The sequence below is a fragment of the Arvicola amphibius genome, chromosome 10, assembly GCF_903992535.2.
Source record: "Arvicola amphibius chromosome 10, mArvAmp1.2, whole genome shotgun sequence".
In the NCBI taxonomy this organism is placed as follows: Eukaryota; Metazoa; Chordata; class Mammalia; order Rodentia; family Cricetidae; genus Arvicola; species Arvicola amphibius.
The window spans coordinates 111,395,137-111,405,120 of NC_052056.1; positions in this window are offsets into that span (position 1 = coordinate 111,395,137).

Sequence of the window (9,984 nt, forward strand, 5' to 3'; positions counted from 1 at the left end):
TGCCCTGTCTTGGGTTTTGAGACGCTCTCTTACTGGCCTGGAACTTGCCAGTTAGGTTACACTGGCTGACCAACAAGCCCTACCCATCTTCTTGTTTATGTCTCTGAATATTGAGGTTAGAAGCACATGTCAACACACCTGCCTTCTTTACGTGGGCTCTGGGACTCAAACTGAAGTCCTCATGCTTCTATAGCAAGCACTTTTCCCACAAGGCCATCCCTCCAGCTCTCTTATTATGTCAAAATAGAGTCTTGCATAGCCTCGGCTGTTCTAGAATTTCCTGTGTATCTGAGAATGACTTTAAACTCTAATTATTCTGCCTCCACTTACTGAGTTTTAGGATGACACACATGCAGCCACCATGCCTGTGTTATATGGTGTTGGACACAGAATCTGGTTCTTTGGGCATGCAGGACAAGGAGTCTACCAGCTGGACTCATCCCAACCAGAGAAAACAGCACTTCCTACTGCCTTCTTCCCCTTTATGGATGACCCCTGTGGCCATGGATTCCACTGATGCTGTCCTGAGCATGTGCAGATTTTTCTCCTTGTAATCGCTCTTTTCCAAACACAGCTGAACATCTGTTTGCATCCCATTAAGAAATCATCTACAGCCGGGGAGTGGTGGCCCATGCCTTTAATCCTAGCACTTGGAAGGCAGAACAGGTGGGTCTCTGTTGAGTTCAAGGCCAGCCTGGTCTACAGAGTTTCAGGACAGACAAGGCTACACAGAGAAACCCTGTCCAAAGAAAGAAATCATCTAGAGTAAGCAGCATCCTTCCATGGCCTCTGCATCAGCTCCGACCTCCAGGCCCCAGCCCTGTTTGTGTTCCTGTCCTGGCTTTCTTCACTGATGGACTGCAATATGGAAGTGTAAGGCAGAACAACCCTTTCCTTCCCAACTTGCTTTTTGGTTGGGGTGTTTCATTGCAGCAATAGAAACTCTAAGACAAACAGCAAGAGGGAAGAGGGGGCTGGAGAGATGGTTCGACAATTAAGAGCACTGGCTGCTCTTTGGAGGACTGGGGTTTGGTTCCCAGCACCCAAAGGGAAGCTTACAACTACGTGTAACTCTAGATCCAGGGGATCCAACATCGTCTTCTCACCTCCATAGGCACTGCATACAGGTGGTGTACAGACATACAGACAAAACACACACCTAAAACATTATAATAAATTTTGCTGGGCATGGTGACACATCCCAGCACTTGGGCAGCAGAAGCAGGTGTATCTCTATACGTCTGAGGCCAGCCTGATCTACACAGTGAGTTCTAGGACAGCAAGAGCAACACTGTAAGACCCTGTCTCAAAAATATATAAATGAGCTGAGTGGCAGTGGTACATGCCTTTAATCTCAGCACTCTGGAGGCAGAGGCAGGCGGATCTCTGAGTTTGAGGCCAGTCTGATCTACAGAGAGTGTCAGGACGTCATGGTTATGTAGGGGGACCCTGTCTTTAAAACACAAACGAACAAATAACAGCAACAAAAAAAAAAAAATCCGAACAGGACCCAGACTCTGGTGGTTTACCAGTCACTGCATCTGTACGTTACAAAGTTCTGGCCTCCTTCATATCCCTTGGGGACCTGAAACTGAATCCACGCAAAGCAACACTAGCCATTCTCATCCAGCCCCTCATCAAATGTCCCCATCTTTGTACCTGGGAGCATCAGCTTCCAGGCTGAGAAAGGCAGAGAGATCTGAGCATTTTCAAGGCCCCACCCCTACCTTTCCACTACTGCCCTCCTGTGTAGGATTCCTTGGCAAGTTCTGTCAATTCTATCTCCAAAACATGTTCTGAGTCCCTACATTCTTCCTGGCCCTGAAACCACACCCTAAGGTTGGCCTCCTTAACGGAGCTTGTGTGGTCCACTGGGTACCAGTAGGAATGTCTTAGAGATGGTGGGTCCCTCGGGGCCAATTTGAAGCTCACACATGGATATGAGCAGTCCTGGACCAGATGTTCAGTTAGGCTCTGTTACCTGCATACATGCTTCGTCAACCCCCCTCCCGTTCCCTGTCCTCCTCCCTCGTACTAAAGGATTGAACCAAGGGCCTCATACGTGCTAGGCCAGCTTCCCACGACTGATCCCCACCCCCAGTATCTCACTGGTGGATTCTGAACTCCACCCCAGTTCCTCACTGACAGTTTCGAGTCTCTCCCAACAAAGCACACCCCTTGCACTATAGACTACCTTTTAAAAGATTTTTATTTCTTGTTAAAGTGCTCGTATTCTTGAGAGCAGGTGGGTGTGTAAGCTGCTACCTAGGTGTATAGGTCAGAGGAGGTAAGAGGTCAGCTTGCAGAATTTGTCCCTAATCCTGATGACTTCTTTTTGATTCCCCCAGAAGCCACATGTTGGAAGGAGAGAACTGACTTCTCCAAATTGTCCTTCGAGACATACACATGCTAAACAAATAAAAACATACATTTTAAAAATTAAGGAAGCATTTTAATTTTTAACTCAAGTCCCCTAATTGCTTTGATCTCCTCAATTTCCCAAAATGCCCGTTTTCTACTTCAGGGCCCACCTTGGATGACGCCAGTTTTGGTGTTGTTTGGGCGAAACCCAGGGCCACAACATGCTAGGCCAGTTCTCTGAGCCACACTCACAGGCCCACATGTCACGTAGTTATCACATTTCCTCCGATTCTTTTTGACTGGGACAGTTTCTCAGACACTCTTTGTGTCTGGTGCTCTCAGCGGTGGATTGGAGGAAGGCTAGGGTGTGTTGCAGAACCCTTCTGTCGTCTGTCTGTCTGTCTCTTTCTCTCTGTCTCTCTCTTTGTCTCTCTCTCCCGCTCTCTCCTCTCTCTCTCTCTCTCTCTCTCTCTCTCTCTCTCTCTCTCTCTCTCTCTCTCTCTCTCCTGCCTCTTCTTCCTCTTCCTCCTTCCTCTTGACAGGATATCATTTCTCAAAAGTTGCCCTCCAGTATACTATGTAACCAAGGATGACCTTGAACCCCAGACCCTCTTGCCTCTATCCCACCACCACACCCCAGTGGTGGCTGGGATGGGATCCAGGGATTCCCTAATGGCAGGCAAATTCTCTCTCCTCTTTCTCTTTCTTTCATATATATCATCCTTTTCATCTCTCTCTTTCCCCCCACCTCTCTCTTTTTCTTGAGACAGAATATCAGTATGCACCTCAGACTAGTTACCAATTCTTAGCAATACTCCTGCCTCAACTACCCTAGGTTGGGATTACTGGTATATACCACACCTAGTCACCTAGATTTTTTTTTCACTTTTTTTTCCAGACAGGTGTCATTATGTTGCCCAAGCTTGTCTGGAACTCTTGCCTCAAGTGATCCCCTACTGTCCCTGGCAGATGTTTTATGGGTTGGAGAGAGACTGAGCCAGGCACCAAGAGAGTGAGATTATCACAGAGAGAGCAAATGTAGGAGCCCCTGTTTGGGGAAGGGGAAGTTTGAATCAGGCTTTCTCTGCATAGCCCCTGGCTGTCCTGGAACTCACTCCATAGACCAGGCTGGTCTCAGACTCAGAGATCCACCTACCTCTGTCTCCCAAGTGCTGGGATTAAAGGCATGCACCTGGTGTTGGAGCTCCTTTCAAATTCCTTATTCAACAGGGCACATGCATCCCTGCTCATTCCTGCCCCCGGGCTCAGCCCTTATAGGTCCCTCTGTTTGGAATGTTCTTTGTGAAGCTGTCTCCTAGCATCCATCATTCCAGCATCGACTCTACCCCCATTCCTCCAGGAAGCCTTCCCCTGACAGTGTTATAGCAGAGGTAACCTTCTCCAGTCAGTATATATGCTTTCTTGCAGAAGACCTGGGTTCGAGTCCTGTGGGCACCTGCATGCGTGCACACACACACAATTAAAAATAAAGAAAACAAAAAGTGTTTTAAACTACATTTTGTTTATTGATTGTGTATGTGTACTTGTGTTACACACTTGTGCCATTTCGTGTGTAGAGATAGGAAGACAGCTTTACTATGTGGGTTCTGGGTACCAAGCACAAGCTGTCAGACTTAGTGACAACTTCATTCTAGGCACTGGGTCACCTAAGCAGCTCCACGTTTAGTTTAGTTTTGTTTTGATTTGGAGATAGGGTCTTGTTATTGGCTGGTCTGGAACTCTCTGTGTTGTTGACCAGGCCAGCTTGGAATTCAAAGAAATCTATCTGCCTTTGCCTGCAGAGCCTGAGTACTGGGATTAAAGGTGTGCACCACCACCTAGCGTGGTTTTGTTTGTGAGGCAGGGTTTCACAGAGTCCAAGCTGGACATATTTTTTTTAATTTTTTTTATGTACTTTGGTGTTCTACCCGCATGTATGACCATGTAAGGGTGTCAGATCCCCTGGAACTGGAATTACAGACAATTGTGAACTGCCTCAAAGGAACTGGGAATTGAATCAGGTCCTTTTGTAAGAACGACCAATGCTCTCAACTGCTGAGCCATCTCTCCAGCTCTCTACAAATTTATATAGCCAAAGATGACCTTGAACTTGTGACCCTCCCGCCTCTACCTTCCAAGATCTGGGATGACAGGTGTGCCCTACCAGACCCAGTTTATGGGGTATTGATGAGAGAATGCAGGGCTTCGTAGGCAAGCCCTCTACCCATTGAGCCATATTCCCCGGCCAGAGACCTTGCATCTCAAGGGGGGATATCATCCCAGTAGCTTGATTCAAGGGTTAAATTATTATGCTAAGATTTTGAGGGAGGATTAAATGAGAAAAAATGCACAGTCAAGCAAAAATCTTGCAGATGACTTTTATGGGAATTCTCTGGCACCCCCAAACTTAATCCTGAACACCCCTGACCTATAAACCTTCTAAGTCATCTCCACCCCCAAGCTTAATAACCAGGGCCTTTCTGTCTCATGAGACAGGAGGCGTGAGAGAGAATAAGGATCCAGGTGAGGGAGGAGGAAGGAGGCAGGAATTTGCCGGGAGCGGGAGGGAGGCTGCGGGTTGGGGGCTGCCTGCGTACACAGAAGAACCAGTGTGTCTGAGGCTGCCCTGGCTGCAGGAACAGGCCCCCAGGGGCAGGTGGGCCCTCCATTCCTGCCTGCCTGGCCAGTGTGTGGGTGGGGCAGCCTAGCCCAGCCAGGCTTACAGGTCTGCCAGGTGTGGGGGCTGGGCCCCATGCGGTCGTCCCCCCCCCAAGGCCCTGGGGTTAGGGCATTCAGCCTGGCTTCTGCTAGGACATTTTTAGATGCCCCCTGCCCTTCCAGACCAGTGTGAATGAGAGCCTGCAGCCCTCTCCTGGGATGGAAAACAAGTGCCTACACGTTCACTGGGTGTCTCCTGAGTGTTTGCAGCAAGCTGCAGGTTCTATGGCTCACTTGAGCTTGTCCTTAGAGGTCCACAGGGGTCATGAGAACCTTCTCAGGGAAAGCAAACAAGTGGGTGAGCCCGGTAGAACATGCCAGGCTCATAGTAGTGTAGGGTAGTAAAGGGAACACCCTTCTTTGCCGGGGAGTCTCTTCCAGTGTTCCCAACCCCGTGAATACAGCAGATAAGGAAACCAAGGCTCAGTGCAGAAGTCACCTGGTATGCATGCTTTAAGAGCCTGGGCCAGGAGCCAAGGCAGGAGACGTAGTGATGCAAAGGTGCACGTGTGCGCCAACACACTACGCACACTGGCCGCTTTGTGCACCCACACCCACTCCTGCTTAGGCACATCCAGACAGGAGGACACATGCCCCAGCTCCCCTCCCTTGGGCACACCCATCCCTCTGCCCAGTCACATGCTCTGCTCTCCACCGTGAGACCTATGCCTAAGTAGGTGTGTGTGATGTGCATCAGGACATTGAACTTTCAACAAAGAGTCAGCCCTGGGGTTGGGGAGCTTGAGGACCTGCATATAATAATAATAATAATAATAATAATAATAATAACAATAATAATAACAATAACAATAATAACAACAACAATAATAATAATAATAATAATAAAAAGAAGAAGAAGAAGAATATTCCAGATCCAGGTGATTCAATGCCCTTTTCCAGTTTCTACTGGCTCCAGGCAAGAGCATGGTGCACACACATACATGCAGTTAAAACATTCATACACATGCAAATAAAAATAAATAAATCTAACTGGGCAGTAGTAACATATGCCTTTAATTCCAGCACTTGCGAGGCAGAGTTTGGAGTTCAAGGCCAGCCTAGTCTACAGAGTCAGTTCCAAGACAACCAGAGCTGTTACACACACAGAAAAACCCTGTCTCGAAAAACCAAAAAATAAAACAAACAACAGACAAATAAATTGTTTTAAAGAAAATAGAATAATATTTGTATTAAACTTACGCAATATTTTCACAATTATATTGTATGCATGTGTGCACACGAGTGTGTGGTGCATGCACACGGATATGTGTGTGTTCCAGCATTTGGAAGCCAGAAGATGTTGGATGTCTTTCCCCACCAAGGATGTCTTTGTCTTGTTCCCTTAAGACATGATCTCTTGACAGAATGGAAATCTCACCATTTCAGCTAGGCTGGACAGCTAAGGGGCTCCCCGGATCTGCCTGGCTCTGACTCTTGATGCCGGGATTATAGGTATAGGAAGTCATATCTGTCTTTTCAGGAGGGTTCTGGGGATTTGAACTCAGATCTTCCTACATGCACAGCAAATATTTATTTGTTTGTCCGTTTGTTTATCTATCTATCTATCTATCTATCTATCTATCTATCTATCTATCTATCTATCTATCTATCTATTTATTTATTGTGGCTGGAGAGACAGCTGTGGGCACTGGGAACCGAACTCTTATATTTTTGGTTGTAAGCCTAGCCTTTAACGGCTGAGCCATCTCTCCAGCCTACAGCAAATGTTTTTATCCTACTGAACCATCTCTCCAGTGACAGACAGAGACACAGAGACATAGAGAGGGTTCCATTATCAAGTCCAAATAGGCTTTGCCTTAAACTCGCAGCAATTCTTCTGTTTCAGATTTCTGAGTATGAGGATTTCAAGTCTACATGTACTGTCTTCTTTTTTTAATGAAGCGGTGTTGGCGCTTAATAAGGATATTTTAGCATAGGCTTAATCAGAGAGTTAAGAGAAAGAGAGGAATTCAGAAGAAGACACACACGAGGGCATGGGTGTGGACTTCTTGAAGAGTTGCAGAAAGTAAGGCACACCCAAGTACCAAGTGTGGGTACAGACTCTTCAGATGAGTTCCACATAGCTCAGGCTGGCTTTAAACTACTGATCCTCCTATCCCCACCTCCTAAGTACTGGGATTAGAAGTGTGTACCAGTATGTATGATGCTGAGGATCAAACTCACGTCTCCATACATGGTGGGAAAGAGCTCAGTCAACAGAGCTACAACCCTAGCCCTCACATACTTCCAATTATCTCTACATGACATGATTCATACTCATTATATATATGCTATGCATATTGTCATGTTATTGTTTGTTTTGCTTATTTATTTGTTAGTTTATTTTGAGATAGGATCTCACTGTGTCACCCAGGCTGACCTGGAATTTACAGAGATCTGTCTGCCTCTTCATTTTTGAGTGCTGGCATTAAACGCTTGCACCGCCAACCCCAGCTCTGTCAGCATTTTGTATTACTTGGAGAATAATTTTTTAAAGTTTATATTTATTGTTTAGTTAAGACTCAAATCTGAGAGCTTGAGAGATGACTCAGAAGAGTTTGTGCTGCTCTTGCAGAGGACTGGAATTTAATTCCCATCGTTCATATTGAGAAGCTCACAAACACCAGAGATTCTAGATCCAGAGGATTTGATGCCCTCTTCTGGCTTCCCTGTGCACATGCACACATGTGTGCACACACATTCAAATCAAACACACACACTCAAACTCACACGCACGCGCGCACACACACACACACACCACACAAAATAAATTGTTAAGAAATACTTTTGTATGCCAGGCAGTGGTGGCACATGCCTTTAATCCCAGCACTCGGGGGACAGAGGCAGGTGGATCTCTGTGAGTTCGAGGCCAGCCTGGTCTGCAGAGCAAGTTCCAGGACAGGCTCCAAAGCTACAGAGAAATCCTGTCTCAAAAAACCAAAAAAAGAAAAAGAAAAAAAAAAGAAAAGAAAAGAAATAAATCCCCCCAAAACAAAACCAAAAAGCCTTTTATAACCTTAAATTCCTGATCCTCCTGACTCCACTCCTGAGTGATAAGGGTAACGCAACACCTGAGTTTTAGACAGCATCTGTTTTGTTTTCTGTTGGTTGGGTGGTTGGTCTTTTGTTGTTATTTTGAGACAGTTTCACTGTGTAGCACTGGCTGGCTTAGAACTCACCTGCCTCTACCTCCAGAGTGCTGGGATTCAAGGCGTACACGACCACACCCATCTGCTGCCTTATTTTTGAGACAGAGACCCATCTACATTCAAGGCTGGTCTTGAACTCGTGGACTATACTGCCTCAGCCTCCTGAATGCTGAAATGATAGAAGGAAGCCACCATACACAGCTGGACTCCATGATTTTTCTAAATACTTTATCTTTTTTTCTTTCTTTTGAATCATTTATTCTTTGACAAGTTCATATATATATATATATATATATGTATATATATATATATATATGTGTGTGTGTGTGTGTGTTTGATCATATCCCCTCCAATGCCTCCATTCACCTGGCACTCCCCCAAAAACATGTCTCCCTTTCATCTTCATACCATTTTTTTTGTAGCCCACTGAGTCTAATTAGTTCTACCTGCTGGAATACTGACTGACCATGCTGGCTTGGTCTTGAGCAGGTCTAATGCAAGTAACCACACCTGCTGTGAGTTCCTGAGTCCATCGGCCATGTCCTTCCTGTCCAGAGACTGTTTTCATGGCGCTCCTCCCCAGCCTCCAGCTCTTACAGTCTTTCTATCTTTTATTCCATGATGGTCCCCAAATTTTGGTGCGTGTGTGTGTGTGTGTGTGTGTGTGTGCACGACACAGATAGATGGTCTATTATTTAGGGCTGAGCACTGGACAGTCACTTATCCTCCGCGTGCTGACCAGTTATTTCCAATCTGCAATTAATTGCAACCATGGCTGCTGAAACTGAAAACACAAAAGACAGACTGTGTGTGCAAAAATGATACACCTAGGAGTTATTACTCATATGCACAAAGCCCCATGTATATACAACCACACCCACAGACTCACATACGAACCCACTCAGACCCAGCCTATCCTTACCTACATCCAGTAGAGCCCTCCCTCAGCAAATACTGCAGATATCAAAAGTGTACATGAGGACACTGCAAAAACACCTAGTAACAAACCGAGAACCACTCTTACCTACACACACAGCCTTTCTCCTGCCTAAATACACCCACTCACTATCTCCACCATCTTCCTGCCTTGACAGAATCAATAATCACACCCTTATATGATAGACAAACATGTTTGGAATCTCTCTCTCTCTCTCTCTCTCTCTCTCTCTCTCTCTCTCACACACACACACACACACACACGCCAGTTTCAATCTTTGAAAACAGAAACTTCTATAATGCGAATCTTTGATATTACTCATTTACTGATCTCATGCAGCCCAGGCTGACCTTGAACTCACAAAAATTCTCTTCTCTCCACCTCCCAAGTGCTGTGACTACCATGCCTAGTTTATGTGGTGCTGGGGATGAACCCAGGGCTTTGTGCATGCTAGGCAAGCACTGGAGTATAGACACAGCCCTGTATTGCAAATCTTGTATATACAGCATGTGTGAAACAGACACCTTTACACACAGATGACATCGCATAGCTAGATACCTATGAACAGAGACTGTCGTTTGAATCCATTCACAGGCGCTCTCAGACACATGGATACAAAGACATTCTTTTTTTTTTTTTTAAACCAAGACAGGGTCTTGCTCTGTAGCCCTGGTTGGCCTAGAGCTCACTGAATAGCTCAAACTCATTGAGATCCATCTGCTTATGTGAGGGATCAATAAGGTTTGCCACCATTGTTTTTCTTTTACAGTCTTTTACATCAAATTTTATTTAATTTAAAAATCATTATTAATGGAAGAG